This window comes from Balaenoptera borealis (assembly GCF_965194805.1).
Source record: "Balaenoptera borealis genome assembly, chromosome: 2".
Lineage (NCBI taxonomy): Eukaryota > Metazoa > Chordata > Mammalia > Artiodactyla > Balaenopteridae > Balaenoptera > Balaenoptera borealis.
Genome location: NC_138867.1, coordinates 161066082 through 161080857, shown reverse-complemented (window position 1 = coordinate 161080857; position 14776 = coordinate 161066082). Strand labels below are relative to the sequence as shown.

Here is a 14776-nt window from a genome sequence, read left to right as displayed (position 1 = left end):
CGGCTCTCCTGGAGGCTCCACCCCTCGGCGGGCTGGCGTGGGACCTGGGAACGGACAGTGCACGTGGAGGGGCAGCTACTCAGGGCTGCCCTGCCGGGGGGGGGGGGGGCGGGCGGTGCTGTCAGGCGGGGGCTGCCTTCAGGGTGGAGTTGTAGCAGAGAAGTGGGGTCACCCCTCTTGGAAGCTTTGAGAATGCGTATGAGGAGGGAGCTGCGAACGGAATCCGGAAAAGGTACGGAGTGCTAGCTTGGTGGAGTTGGGTGCTGGCAGGACTCGCCTTGGAGTCGTGGGAGCGTTCCCAGGAACATCCAGGGGATCGCCACCGGGGCCCCAGTGGTCCCACAGGCCTCCTGAGGCTGGCTGTGCTGTGCTGAAGCCCACATCAAGGGCCCTGGGGATGGCAGCAGAGGCCAGCATGGTTGAGGGTCCCCCACACCCACCTCATCTCTGCAGGGACCACAGAACTGCACGCACCGTGGGTGTTCTTCACCTGCTCACAAAAGAGCCGGGTCATTGCATGCAGCAGGAAAGGCTTGACGGGGGGTGACGGGAGGAAGGGCAGGAGCAGAGATTTTCCATCTTGATGGTTTTGTTCAAGGCCAGCCCAGAAGCAGCTGACGTTGGCTTCATTTATCCAAAGGGCACGGCGAGTGACCCTCTACAACCCAGGGATCCTGAAATATTTAGAAGCTCTAATGTTTGGGTGGGAAGAGAACCTCTTTTGGATGAGAAGCTCAATTATTGAGGAAGGGAGAGCTCCCGTTGTCTGGGGCATGGGGGGGGCACCTTCCTGCTGCGTTGGCGGGGTGCCGGGCGTGGGGCACCCTGCCTGGGACACTTGCCCTGCTCTGTGGGTGAGGCCTCTCCCACAGTGCTGGGCTCTGGGGGACTTTTCTCGTGGCCAAACTCTTCGGGAAAGTGACACAACGGCCTATTTCTTCCAACAGCACCTCTGATTCAGCCTAGGGTATGGTTCGAGGTTGCATCTCTTGTAAACCCCCCTTCAGCTGCTGTCAAGGGCTGGCACCGGAGTTCTTGAATTTAGGCTAATGTGGGTCCTGCTAGAGCCTGCTGTCCTCTGCACATGTCAACAAATGTGTATGCAGGTGTGGACCAGCTGGATCTCTCTCCTTCTCTGGGAAGCGTGGTTTTCAGCAGCGTCAGGCTGGGAAGACAGACATTTCATGAACCCTGAAGTCCTGTGCAGGCAGTTGTCACACAGTGTTCCACCAGCGGCCCACGGCCGGCACAGAACACTGCAAAGCTCCATCTAGCACAAGTGACCACGGGGAATGGGTTGAGAATCCTGCTGCATTGTACACGTCTCCTAAGGGAAGAACATCAAGAAAGATGAGCTCGCCGCGGAATTGGCGAACTGTGTGGAAGGGGCGGGATCTGTAGAGCTCAGCAGCGGCGAGCTCCTGTCATGGCTTGGCCAGTTCGGGTCTCCCCCTGTCACTTATGAGGGTGCGGCGATGTTTTCCCAGATGTGGTCCCCGTGTACAAAACAAAGAATCGTTTTGCACAAAGCCAGAAGGGATACATTGAAAGAATTATCAGAAGAGAATAATATATAGGAAATGTTTGTGCTCGCATGCAAGGAAACTTTGTGGGGTATCTGTGGCTGCCAAAGTGACATCTGGCAGGATTAACTGGATCACCAGAGCCAAACAATGAGGACTGGGAAGGCAGCAATAACTGTGAGGCCTGGGCCCATGTGGGGGCAAGATTTTGAGAATGACCACTTAGGTGACAAAATGGGATTCCCACGAACCGCAGCTCTGGTTAGTTTCTGGTCAGGAGCCAGATCCTCTCTCTGATGCAGACGTGGGAGGACGGAGCGGCAAGAGCTGCCCAGCTGCTCATCTGGGAAGTCATCCTCCAAGGGACTCTGTCCCTCGTTCTCCTCCCGTACCTGGAGGCGGCAGTCAGCGGGCAGCACCTCTCACAGCACCCCCACGTACACCTGCTCAGACCACCTGCTCAGAGCTACTCTTTTGCCCAGCCCAGCATACCTGTTCCACCTGTCTGAAGACCCGCCGCACGTTTCCTCGAAGCACACCCCAGAGCTCTTCGTCACTCCAGCCACGCCTCAGCAACTCCTGTATCAGTACCGGGTATATGGACACGTCCTCCAGCCCTTGTGGGAACCTGTGTGGCCGCCAGCCAGCCAGCTATTGGGCCTCAGACCTGTTCCCTGGTCCTGAGTCAGAACCAGAGCCCTATGTGTCCAGGGTCCACTGAACCCCAGCCCTGGTCAGATATGGAAAATGGAGACTTGGAGAGAGTAAATGATTCACTCCTGCTCTTCATCCTTCAAAGGAAGGCCCCAAAAGCGCCTCGACTATTCGTCAAAACTCATTGAATTGTACTGTTAAGATCTATGCCTTTCACTGAATGCAATTTTTGCCTCCATTTATAAAGAGAAGAAAAGCTTTTTAAGAACTGGGTTGACCCCCCTGCGTGCACAGACCCAGCTGCAGGCAGAGACGATGGTCAGCCCAGCCCAAGCCTTGCTAAGAGTCTGCTCAGAGGCCGTGGGTCTGCTGGCACTGGATGGGCGCAGATGCTGGGCAGATGAGCTCTGTGTGGTGTTTTAGACAAATATGATGACCTAGAGTAGGGCCAAACAGACAGGAGAGCCCAGGAAGCAGACCCTGGGAGAGGGGAGATACCAGTTGGGCCAGCACACCTGAGGCTATGGTCAAGGCCATGAGGACCACAGTGTGGTGGGCACGGTGGCTGTGAAAGCCCCACTGCTGCCCAGCCAGCCCGAGACAAGCCATGGGGAAGCACTCACCGGCCAGCCCCGTCATAATCTCCGCCAATCCCGATGAACTTGCATCCAGTGACTGCCCTGATGTGGTCGAAGTGATCTGAAGAATGGGAAGTCAGCAGTGTGGGGCTTCCAGGGCAGGGGTGGGGGTGATGACTGGCCTCTGTTGATTCCCCTTTTTGCAGCCTGTAGGCCAAACAGTCCAGTTCCTTCGTGGCCTGGCACCGAGAGTACCAACTCGAGGGCCCTGAGGTTTGATCTGAAGTGATCCCAGCTGGCTCTAGACTGGACTTCAGATTTGGAGTGGACCCCAGAGCCCCCTGTTTGGGCCATTTCCCACCCACGATTCACCCTGCCTCCCAGTCTCCTTGAGAACCTGTGGGGGCTCCTTTCCCCGGGTGTGGAGGATGAGAGAGGAACAAGAGTACAACTGATGAAGACCCCAGAGACCTAAGGAGCTGTCCAGTCCCTTGGCCAGAGGTAGGGGCAGTGCGCTTTAGGAGCCCCTGCAGAGGCACAGATGGGCAGCACCCGGGCTCTGTGTCTGACAGCCTCCCTGCTACCCATCAGTACCGCAGTTTTGATTCCGTGGCTCCAGTTCCACATGGCACCAAGGTGCTGTGTACCGTCCGTTACTGGGTTTTTGGGAGCTGTACCTATTGCCAACAGGAGGGTCAAGCCACTGGGGCTCTTCTGAAGTCCTCCCCAAGTTTGGACCCAGCTTCAGCTCCAAATCAGAGTTTTCAGAGAGCCCAGGGTGAGGCTCACCTGCCACAGTAGGCACGTTGGCTAACGGGTTGCACTGCAGCACCCGCACGGACAAGGGCACCATCGCGATGCCACCGTTCTTCTTCTGCAGGGGCGGACCGGTGGACAGTCAGCTTGGCCCCCAGCACAGCCAGCTGCCTGTTCACTCTCTCGGCCCCTGTGAGGAAGGTGTTGAGGTCAGAGTCGTCTCCTCTCTGGGTTTGTGTGAATGGAGGAGCCGCAGCCCTGGTCTGGGTGGTGTCTTGGCCCTGGGTTTCCGGGTGTGGTGGAGTATCTTACCACCTAGACCCCCAGCTAGGGCTCAAGAGTTCAGGGGCTGTGGACCGTGGGTTTTGGGGGCAGAAGATATTTAACCTGGGGTTTGAGGAAATTGAGGGAGAAGAGGCTCGGGTTCAAGGGCTCCCGGTTTGAACCTCTTGCTTTAGGTTTGAGGGCCAGGGCAGTCTCTCACCAGAAGCTGCAGGATATCATCAGGATCATTCCGAGTGTTCTTGCACACACCCCGGGCAGCTGAGTGGGAGAAGATGACAGGTGCCTGTGACACTTCTAGGGCTCGCCGTGCCACAGCATCGAGACATGGGACAAGTCCACCATCATGCCCAGGCGGTTCATTTCTGCCACCACCTTCTGCAGGGGCAGGATGGGGAGAGGGCATCAGGGCTGCATTTACCTTGTGTGCATTTATCTGGAGGGAACAGGCGGGGCTGTACATTCATGTGGGGCAGGGTATGGAACCCGGGTCCTTACCTCGCCCAAGCCGGTCAGCCGACTGACATTGCTGTAGAAGGGGTGGATCCCCTTTGCTGAGCTCTGTGCCCTGCAGGATGGCCAGGAGGCAGTCTGACTGGTGGCCATGACTTGGCTACAAGAGCCTAGAAAGAGGTTCTGTCGAACCGTCTACACCTGCAACTCCCTGGTGCAAGAGGAGGGACCCAAACTGGGCTGTGCCTGGCAGTAGGAGGGCCCTTCTGGGGATTCAGTCTTGTTCTGCGAACCTCCATTCCCCTCCCCACCCCAGGTTCAGGGCGGATCCCAGGGGTAAACTTGCTTTGGGCCCCAGCGTGATCTTGGGCAGATCCCTGCCTCACTGGGCCCTTACCATCTGCACTGCGCTCACCAGGGCGTGTTGCAGGTGTGGGTGAGTGTCACGTAGCGCACACCCAGCGCATAGAAGGTACGCAAGATGGAGAGGCTACTGTCCAGTGAGTGGCCGCCCTCCACACCAATGAGGCAAGCCAACTTCCGGGTATTGTTGAGAGCTGGGGGCAGGTAGGTCAGATGATCATTTTCAGAGGCAGGGGTAGCTTACTGAAGTCCCTAGCACCTACCACCACCAGTCTGTTTACCTTTTTTTTTTTTTTTTTTGGTCGTGCCGCGCAGCATGAGGGCTCTTAGTTCCCCCACCGGGGATCAAACCCGAGCCCCCTGCAGTGGAAGCGTAGAGTCTTAACGTCTGGACTACCAGGGAAGTCCCCCGTCTACCTTTAAGTGAGGTCACAAGCTCCAGCTCAGAATAGGAGGCACACATGAGGCGGATGAGGTCAATTTGATCCGGGGTGAGGCGCACAGCATCCCGTTCGTGGGTCTGGCATGGGACGTAGGCTGACCAGAACTGAGGGAAGGCCAGGGCTCGGTTTGGGCTTTGGAACTCCTTGAGCTTCTCATAGCCTCCTCAGCTGGCACAGCACTCACTGTGCCCAGAAGTCACATGGAATGCGTTGCTTTTTCTGTGGTACTTGGATGCCCGTCAGGTTGGCTCACTGTGACCCCTGTAGCCCCCAGCATCCATGGCATGGCACTTTCTAGGCCACTATGGTAACTTAGTTCCAGTGTGACTCACCTGTGGTCTCTGAGGCCCCCAAACTGCCCCACATTCCCCAGCAGCCATGGTGGCACCTTGTGTGTCCCTTTGGTACCTGGGCACCCACGAGACCGTCTTTCAGCCTGTCCAAGCTGGTCTGGCCATGGCTGAAATTGCACAGATTAACATCCTGGAGCCCATTGTGGTAAAACTGCCTCAGGACCCAGGGGCATGTCGTTGTGGCTGGAGGGAGGTCAAGGCAAATGGGTGGGCTCCTTAGGTCTTGGGATCAGGCAGGACACATTGCCTGGCCTGGGCCAGCCGGGGGGTCCCCCACCTCACACTGTCACACAGACTATACTAGGAGCAGCTGAGGCCTGGGCTGAGGGGTTCCCACCAGGGAGGGGATGACAGAGAAGGGGGAGGGCATCCATAGATGATGGAGAGGACATCCAGGGGTGGTGTGAGGGAGCCTCCCCACTAGCTCTGCATGCTCCGGACCTCCTCCCCTGCCCAGGGCCAGGCTAGGCCCCCACCGGCCCCCACCAGCCCGCACACACTGCAGCCCCCCGTCCACAAGCGGGAAGTCCCGCCTCAGGGCCCGCGTGCGCTCCCGCGGACTCGGGGTGCTGGAGGTGCCCGGCGTGGTCTGGACGCGGGTTCCCGGCCGCAGCAGCAGACGCAGCAGCAGCAGCAGCAGACACAGCAGAGGCCGCTGGCTGAGTGCGCGGGGACCTTCGAGGCCCCCGGGCCGCAAGCTGCGCAGGGCCAGGCGGGTGGGCAGAGGCGGGTGTGAGAGGGGCGGGCGATGGGGTTGTGCCCGTCCACACAGGCCACCCAGCGGCGCGGCCTCGCGAGGGGGGCGGGGTGAGGGAGGGGATACAGAGTCACAGGGCCCTGCGAGCCGTGTGTGCGGAGAGCCGCGATCCGCGAAGCCCGGCAGCCCCGGGGTGGCACTGCCCTCCCGCCCCCTGCTCCGAGGCAGCTCCCGCGGGCTAAGCTGGCCTCTGCTGAGAGCCCACTCGCCTCCCGTCGCGGCTTCCCTCCGCCCCTGCGCCTCTTCCCACTCCCACTGCTCCGAGGGGGCGCCCTAGGCTGCTCTCCCCCGCCTCTAACCTTCCTGGCCAAGCTGGGCCGCTTCTCTCAGAGGGCCACCTTCAGCCCGAGGCCTCCCGGGAGCACACCGCGTCCCCATCTGCCTGCAGCCGGCCCCGCCCACTCCGAGGGCTGCGTGCCAGTGTCTCTGCGGCCACAGGTGCTCTGGGCTCCCGGTTTCCCGGTACGGGGCCATGTGGGCTGGTGTGGGGGAAGAGAGAGTTTCTGGAAATGGGGGGGGAACCTTGTGAGCTCTGGATTCAGGAAGGGGCCCTCTGCCCCCGACCTTCTCTCTCCACCTACTTGACTCCCCAGCCTGCATGACCATTCTCTGGGGACTTCAACCAGCACCCGGGAACTCTCAGGAACCCCCCCCACACACACTTCTGGCAGCCAGCCTCAGGAAAGAGCGCCCTCAGGAGCTGCTACACCTCCCCAGGGCCTGAAGAGAGGGACTTTTGGGATGTGAACTGAACACCTTCTGGGGAGAGTCAACGACCCTTTTCCTCAGCAGAGCAGGAACCCAGTCAGTAGGCTATTTGAGTGGAAGGAAATGAAGTCATTTCCATGGCAGCAGAGCCCCCATCGCAGCAACCTTCCTCCCAGGGCTGCTGGCCGACCTTCTGGCCAGGATCCCTCCTACCTCAGCATGGAAGGCCTGGCCTCGTGAAGAAGTATAGGTTCTGAGGAAAGACCTGGCACCTGGGTTCTGCTGCTACACTTGCCTTATCTCGAGGCCCTTGTGACTCTAGCTTTCCCAGAAACCTCAAGGGCTAAGTGCCTGTGCTTGCTCAGAGGCCGCACGCCACTCCCCATTTCCAGCCTCAGGCCCTCCCCCTAGCTGCCTCCTCTGGGGACCCCCTCCCTCCAACACACACACACACACACACACACACACACACACACACACACACACACACACACAGAGAGAGGGGATGTGCCTTCTCACAGAAGCTCAACCACTGAGATGCTTTAGGGACTGTGCCCAAACTCCTTCATCCCCAGCCTCTCCAGTTTTTGCTCTGATCCCTGGCACCCCCTGGAGCTGTTCCGCCTTTGGAACCTTTCCTGGGTAGCAGGAGTGCCTAGCACAGGGGTAGTGACCTAAGTGTGAGCACTGGCGACCCTAGAAGTCTGTTACAGAAAAACATTGAGCAGTAAGGGACCCCCCTGGGGACAGAAAGGGCTGGGAATAAAGGAGCATGTGAACCTCGGGGCAGGGTGCGTGCTGCTTGACTCTCCATCCTGTTCTTGCTTCAGGGAGCAGGTCTTCCTGGGTCTCTCTATCCTGCCTCCTGAGACCCCAGGCAGGAGGCTCGTTGGGAAGCCACAGATTGCTGCTTTCAGTTTCAAAAAACCCAGCTCCCCCCTGGTTTGTGGTGGTGGCCGCTGACACTGGCTCAGAGCAGGAGCCCATGTGGTAGCCTGCTAAGGCTTCTCTGCACCCTGTCTCTGCTCCTGCATTCTTCTCGGCTCGCAGAGTGCAGACTTTTCTGTCTTCAGCTGACAAAGGGGCCCCTGAGGATTGAGCAGAGGAACGTCACGTTTTCTTCCAGGCCAGCTTCAGCCCTGGGATGTTCAGGGCAGACTGTCATTTCAAACCTCAGTTTCTGAGGCTCCTTGCTTTTGGCCATTTAGTGTGGCAGGAGGCTCCTGGCTGAGGAAGGCTCAGACAGAACGACGCAGGTTGTGATCTGTGGCAGTGGGCAGTGGGGGGACGGGGTGGGTCACTGCAGGAAGAGGCATTCGCTGCCTTAGGCAGTTAAACCATTGCCCTCTCTTCAGAGTGCCTCAGCCAGCAAGATGCTGTGCGGTCTACCTCCTGGCACCATGCTCCAGTCGCCGGATTTTGGGTCTGGGGCAACCCAGGTCTTCGTCTGACTCTTCCGGAGCGCGCTTTCTCTTGGGAGCATGTCTAGGGACTGGCTTCTCTGCTTCCACCTTTGCTGGCGTGGCCAAAGGAACTGCTGCTGCAAAGAAAATCAGAACTGATCAGTCACTTCTGCTGTACACAGTCTCCTGCCAGAATTTCCCTCTCTCATGTCTCTCCCAGTTTCTGGCTGAAGACCTTTAATCGACTTGACATCCAAAACACAGCCTTGGCCCATCACCTCTATGAGTCCCTAGAGAAGGGACACTGGCTGCAAAAGCAATTCCTAGAGCCTATGGCTGCAGCACATGAGGAAGTCTCTTCACCGTTTCCAGGGTAAACAGTAGAACCCGAAAGTCATTGCAACCATGAGCCTCTCCATCTCTCCCTTCCACAACAGAGAAAACATTTCTTGCAGTCTGTCACTTCTGAGGCTTTAATGGAAATGTCTTTCAAGTTTTGGAAAAAAATAATCTAATATAAATTGGTGAAGAACCCCTCCCACCTTGGCAACCCCTCTTGGGCCCCATTTATACTGCCTGTTTCCACCACACTGAACTCTAGCCCTCTGATACTTTTATGTAGATTAGAACAAGGCCGAATACTGAGGCAGAGTGATCAGGAGACTGAGAACCGCGTTCTGGGTACCAAGTCTAGGCTCACATCAACCCAGCCTCCTGGGACACCATCTCCTCAGTCCTCCAGTCTCATTAGCACTTCGACAGCCCTCTTGGTTCTTCCGGTCTTCCCATCAATATGGCACCACCCTCTCCCCTAGAAGTAAAAATCATTATAATTCTCCCTCTCTCCACCGTGAAAGGATGAGATAAAGGCTAAGCAGCAGCCCCCGTGAAACACATGGTCACCACTGTGAAGAGGTGTTACTAAGACGATTTGGTCCGACTCAGAGAAGGAAAGAGACAACTCTGCCCTAAGGCTGATCAGGCCCACAGGAGGGAACCACACTGGGGGCAGCCTTTGAGAGAGTGGCAATGCGAGAGAACCTTCTTTAGGAGGGGACTCCCTGTTGCCGACCTTGAGAAAGTAAGGATGGGACATTGGTTTACTGAGGCTGTTGCAGAGGGGATGTGCCCAGAGGTTGGGCCACCCTGCTTGAGAATCAAAGCACCTTCTAGTCCGAAGGTGCTTGAATGCTCCAATCGCCGGATTTTGGGTCTGGGGCAACCCAGGTCTTCGTCTGACTCTTCCAGAGCGCGCTTTCTCTTGGGAGCACGTCTGGGGACTGGCTTCTCTGCTTCCACCGTTGCTGGCGTGGCCAAAGGAACATCCCCGTAGGCCCGGTAGCCACCAACCAGGCAGTATGTCTCCCCATGCCAGCCCAACTGCGTTTCTCCACACCCTCGGTAGGGGACATGGTACTGACCAGGGGTAGGAGGAGAAACGGGAGCCACTGCTGCTGCAAAGAAAATCAGAACTGATCAGTCACTTCTGCTGTACACAGTCTCCTGCCAGAATTTCCCTCTCTCATGTCTCTCCCAGTTTCTGGCTGAAGACCTTTAATCGACTTGACATCCAAAACACAGCCTTGGCCCATCCCCTCTATGAGTCCCTAGGGAAGGGACACTGGCTGCAAAAGCAATTCCTAGAGCCTACGGCTGCAGCACATGAGCAAGTCTCTTCACCGTTTCCAGGGAAAACAGTAGAACCCGAAAGTCATTGCAATCATGAGCCTCTCCATCTCTCCCTTCCACAACAGAGAAAACATTTCTTGCAGTCTGTCACTTCTGAGGCTTTAATGGAAATGTCTTTCAAGTTTTGGAAAAAAATAATCTAATGTAAATTGGTGAAGAACCCCTCCCACCTTGGCAACCCCTCTTGGGCCCCATTTATACTGCCTGTTTCCACCACACTGAACTCTAGCCCTCTGATACTTTTATGTAGATTAGAACAAGGCCAAGTACTGAGGCAGAGTGATCAGGAGACTGAGAACCGCGTTCTGGGTACCAAGTCTAGGCTCACATCAACCCAGCCTCCTGGGACACCATCTCCTCAGCCCCCCAGTCTCATTAGCACTTCAACATCCCTCTTGGTGCTTCCAGTCTTCCCATCAGTATGGCACCACCCTCTCCCCTAGTACTCAGCAGCTCAGGATGGGATGTGTCTGAGGGCACTGATATAGATGTCTCCATGACAGCACAGAGGTGCCTGGGTTTGAAGGTGTGTTTCAGGAGTGGCCCTCTTCCTCAAACTGCTCCATTTACCATTTGCCAACAAAAATGCACTTGTCTTTTGCTAAGAGGCCAATCAGGAAAGGGTCTGAATGGAAGCATCCTGTAGCCCAAAGGGGAAGCTACATTTATAAAGATCAGGACCATCCTGCACACTTGTCCAGGGATGACCTTTCACTTGTCCTCAGCAGTGAGCACTGTGGGTCCCTGAAGGTGTCCCAGGTCACTGGTATTACTTACAGCTGGGAACGCGCTCAGGTATACGTAGTGGGCAAACCCCACAGGAACATGAGGCAGCCAGGTGAGATTGTGTGTACACCATGCCTCCGGGCGGTCTCGGTGTACCTGCCGCACTGCCCACCCATGGAACAGAGCACAGGTCTGAGTTAATATAGACGATCCAGTCACACATTCTCACTCAGACAACCAAAGAGATTGGTATCTGGTGGAGAACTGTCAGGGAAGTTTCTCTGAGGGCAGCACGTTGGCAGTTATGCGGCCATGGAAACTGTTAGAAGGCCGGTGAGGTCATCACTACCCAGTGAGGTCATGATAAGGAACGTGTGACTTGGGGGTCAGGCTTCAGGAGGAGGGGCAGTTTTGTGGAGGAGATCAGGGGGGAGGCAGAGGTACTCTACCTGGCCCCTCACACCTGGGCCTCCCCACCCATGCCCTAGTCTAGCAGACACCCCACGTGGGGCGTGCCGGTGGGCTGGCACAGCCCCAGGGGCCCCAGGAGGGCAAGAGAGACCCACTTTCTGAGATTGCCAGTGACACACCCATAGTCCGGATATTATCCGTAACGATTACTAAGGTGGTTTATCTCCCTCCACTTTTACTAAGAAAAGGAGTAATTGAAGACTCTAAATCATTTTTACTGAGGTTCTTTGTTTTTTTTTTTTTTCTTCAAAATACTAAATGTAAAGTCTGCAGGGCGTATATAGGTGTTCAACTTTTTTCCAGATTTTATGTTTTTGGTGTTTTGTAAAAAATTTTTATTATTTATTTATTATGTTTATTTTTGGCTGTGTTGGGTCTTCGTTTCTGTGTGAGGGCTTTCTCCAGTTGCGGCGAGTGGGGGCCACTCTTCATCGCGGTGCGCGGGCCTGTCACTATCGCGGCCTCTCTTGTTGCGGAGCAGAGGCTCCAGACGCTCAGGCTCAGTAGTTGTGGCTCACGGGCCCAGTTGCTCCGCGGCATGTGGGATCTTCCCAGACCAGGGCTCGAACCCGTGTCCCCTGCATTGGCAGGCAGATTCTCAACCACTGCGCCACCAGGGAAGCCCCTTTACTGAGGTTCTTAATACCTTCCTCACAAGGGTGGACAAAACTCTCAGCTTTTTGTATTGAGTGCAGATGTCTCTATTCTTGCCCATTTCAGAGTCCTCCTCACTCAAAATCTAGGTTTTGTCGATCTTTAGTACCCTGTCTCTCATCTTATCTCAGATTATTCTGTGGTAAGATGGTGCAAACTATGTATTTACTAACTGGAGAGAATTCAAGTCCCCGGAGCTGTTGTAGCTCAAAATTCTGTTTTTTGTTTTTTTGTTTTTTTTTTCAAAATTCTGTTTTAAGTGGAGTCATTTTCTGTGCTTTCCTTTCATGCTGTCTGCAAAATGCCTGTTTCTGTCCTCCTTGAGATCCAGGTTTACAGCGCTCTCCTTTTTCTCATTCTGGGGTCTCTATGTTTGTGGCATCTCTGAGGGCCCATGTTCTGTTGAGGCTGAATTTGATACCTGGGGGGGGGGGGGGCGGGGAAAGCAACTTCCAGATGGGTCAGCCTAGAAAAGGATCCCCCATTGTGTAGAAATTTAAAAACAGGCAAAATACCTGTCCTATCAGACACTATGATTTGCCCCCTCTGTCTGACGCAGCCCAGGGCTTCGTCATTTAATTCACACCTATCTACTGTGAAGGCCCAGCCAACAAGATCATTTTGGAGCCCTGAGTGGGTGCCCAGAATGGATGGGAGGGCTGAGGTAACCAGAACTCTGCCTTTTTTATGGACAGGTGTTAGGGCATCTTCTTTTCAAAGTGACACATTCCCAACCCATCCAACTCACGTAGAGGAACAAAACCACTGTCACCAGCCAAAGGGAGAAAAACATGGGGCTGCAGAGGAGAGGGATCTTGTGGGGACTCTTGTATTATTCATCCACGTGCAAGTATGAGCTCCAGATTTGATAAGACATGCAGTCTGATCAACAGTCATGCAATTAATGATTTCTTTCAAAAATCAAAGAACTCTTTGATTCTTCATTTTAATGTAACTTTGACCTCTTTTCTTTCCATGTCATAAAAGAGGCCTTGACTAAGCTAAACATGCTCTCTCTCCGTGCCTGCAATGTATCAGAAAGCATCGTCAGTTACTTTCACAGGCAGTGGAGAACTCCTTAATTTTTCTCTGACGACAAGAGCTCCCTTTGAGCCTGGGCCAGAGGTGAGCAAGATTCTGATTCTGGAAAGATGTAGAAAAATGAAGTTCCTTTTGCCAGAGGTTCTGGGTGAGCATTGTTGATGTATGACTGTTAGCAGTCTTACCCTCCTTCCACCTATTCTTCCTTTTCTGCATGGTGGACTGTCCTTTAGTTTTGGGGGTACAGTATTGGGGGAAAAAAGGAAGGGGAGGCTAGAGGTAAGTAGGCTAGTGGCGGGGATTTTGTGCACGAATAGTTGAAGAAGGAAGTGTGGGAGCAAGTGCTGTGGTAAGACGGGAAAGGGAGAATTTAAAAAAAAAAAATCTGTGATCCATAAATCCCCTTCAAAGACTCTAAGCAAAGTACTTAAATTATTTTACAATTACTTTTTGGTTACTACTCTGCAGTATAAAAAACAATAAGTTCACTTTTTATCGTATCTCTATGTCATTAGCATCATTTTAAAGACGTGTCTTAACGGCTGTATCGTGTACCATCCTTTATTTAACCAGCTCCCTTTTTTGGACAGTTAATTCAGTTATTTTGTTGTTTATAAATATATATATATATATATATATGATGGATATTTTTGTTTGTAATTCTGATTATGTCATTTTGTCAGTCAGGATAACTGATGGTAGCTGTACTAACAAACAACCTAAAATCTCAGTGGCTTAGCAGGTGTTGACTGAAAAAAATGCACAACTAAAAGTTGAGAATCATCTTTTTTTTGGTGGACTTGCTGAGGACTTAAGCCCGGGAGGCAGTGTCAGATCGCTCTGAGAGATTGCACTGAAGAGGGAAGGGAGGAACCAGGACATATAGGGTTTTGCAAAAACAAAACAAAACAAAACATTAAACCCCCAAACAACCAGGTAGTCGGAACATCAAAAGATTACTGTTAATTAAAGAAAAACCAGACATCTCAAGTCAATGAATTTAGCATTTTTCTATGTACGGGAAGAGGCAGGAGTCTGGGCTCATTGGAATCCTTCCTTTGATGTGCATTTGAACTATCTAGAGCCAGCATCCTGCTTTTCTCCATCCTGAATCCCCTCCGGGTGCACCATCGGGGATGGCTGCCATGGCTGATGATGGCTTGATGGCTGCAACACTCTGTTGACTGATAGGGCAGGCGACATTCTTCATCCATACAGGTTCAAGTCTTCTTTCTTGCTCGATTTACTGGCTAGGGTTGGAGTGGGAGACTCTGTTCTTTGCAGATGTGAGGGACTCAGGGTCCTTCAACATTGTGGCGTCACCTTCCTCAGGTCCTCAGAGCCCCGGCGCTGGAAGAAGGGAGCTTGGAGAAGGCACGCACGCTCTTGGCCTCTTCTGCCCGGAGAGGACAGAGCCACTTCTGCGCATGGTCCACTGGTCAGGGCTCGTCCCAGGGCCCCACCCAGAGGCAAGGGGGCTGTCGAAGGGAATCTGGATGCAGCAAAGAGAAAGGGCCAATGGGTATTGATTAACAACTAGCCAAGGTCCTACCTACCTACCAATTCACTGTCAGATCTTTAGAATACAAAGGGTTACATTCCTGCAATCCTCCTCTAATTCGAGACAATTCTCCATTCATATTCTCTTTTGCTTAGAGCAACCTTGAGCTGGGTCTTCCCAGGCTCTTCTTTCTACCCCTACAGGCTGTGGTCTCCTCGGAAGCTTTGGTGGGATGCAGGCAGCATCTGGGAGAAGGCGCCTCGGAACTCACGTGCCCGCGTTGCCCAGGACCCCAATTCCTTCCACCTCTCGGATGCTGCTTTCTTTTCCCAGGGACAGAGCCAAGCTGTAATTGACTCCTTGGGTATTTCAGAGTCCCTGATCCCAAGACTGAAGGATGACTCCCTGCTGTTGTGAAAGG

At 54.2% G+C, this 14776-nt stretch overlaps 1 protein-coding gene, 1 long non-coding RNA gene and 1 pseudogene across 3 annotated transcripts in view; 1 reads left to right on the top strand and 2 right to left on the bottom strand.

Moving 5' to 3' along the window:
- LOC309623755 (ELKS/Rab6-interacting/CAST family member 1-like) overlaps positions 1-14776 on the bottom strand; it is a 128963-nt gene that overhangs the window by 8352 nt on the left and 105835 nt on the right. The gene's annotated exons all lie outside the window — the stretch shown is intronic.
- Positions 110-14756, top strand: LOC309623777. The gene is made up of 3 exons (XR_014241629.1): positions 110-232; positions 948-3256; positions 13937-14756. It is a non-coding gene; the product is annotated as an uncharacterized lncRNA (long non-coding RNA).
- On the bottom strand, positions 3454-5432 carry LOC309623090 (dipeptidase 2-like; annotated as a pseudogene). The gene is made up of 6 exons: positions 5385-5432; positions 5027-5129; positions 4662-4851; positions 4292-4361; positions 3996-4171; positions 3454-3792 (listed from the first exon to the last, which is right to left on the bottom strand). The product of its transcript is annotated as a dipeptidase 2-like (transcript).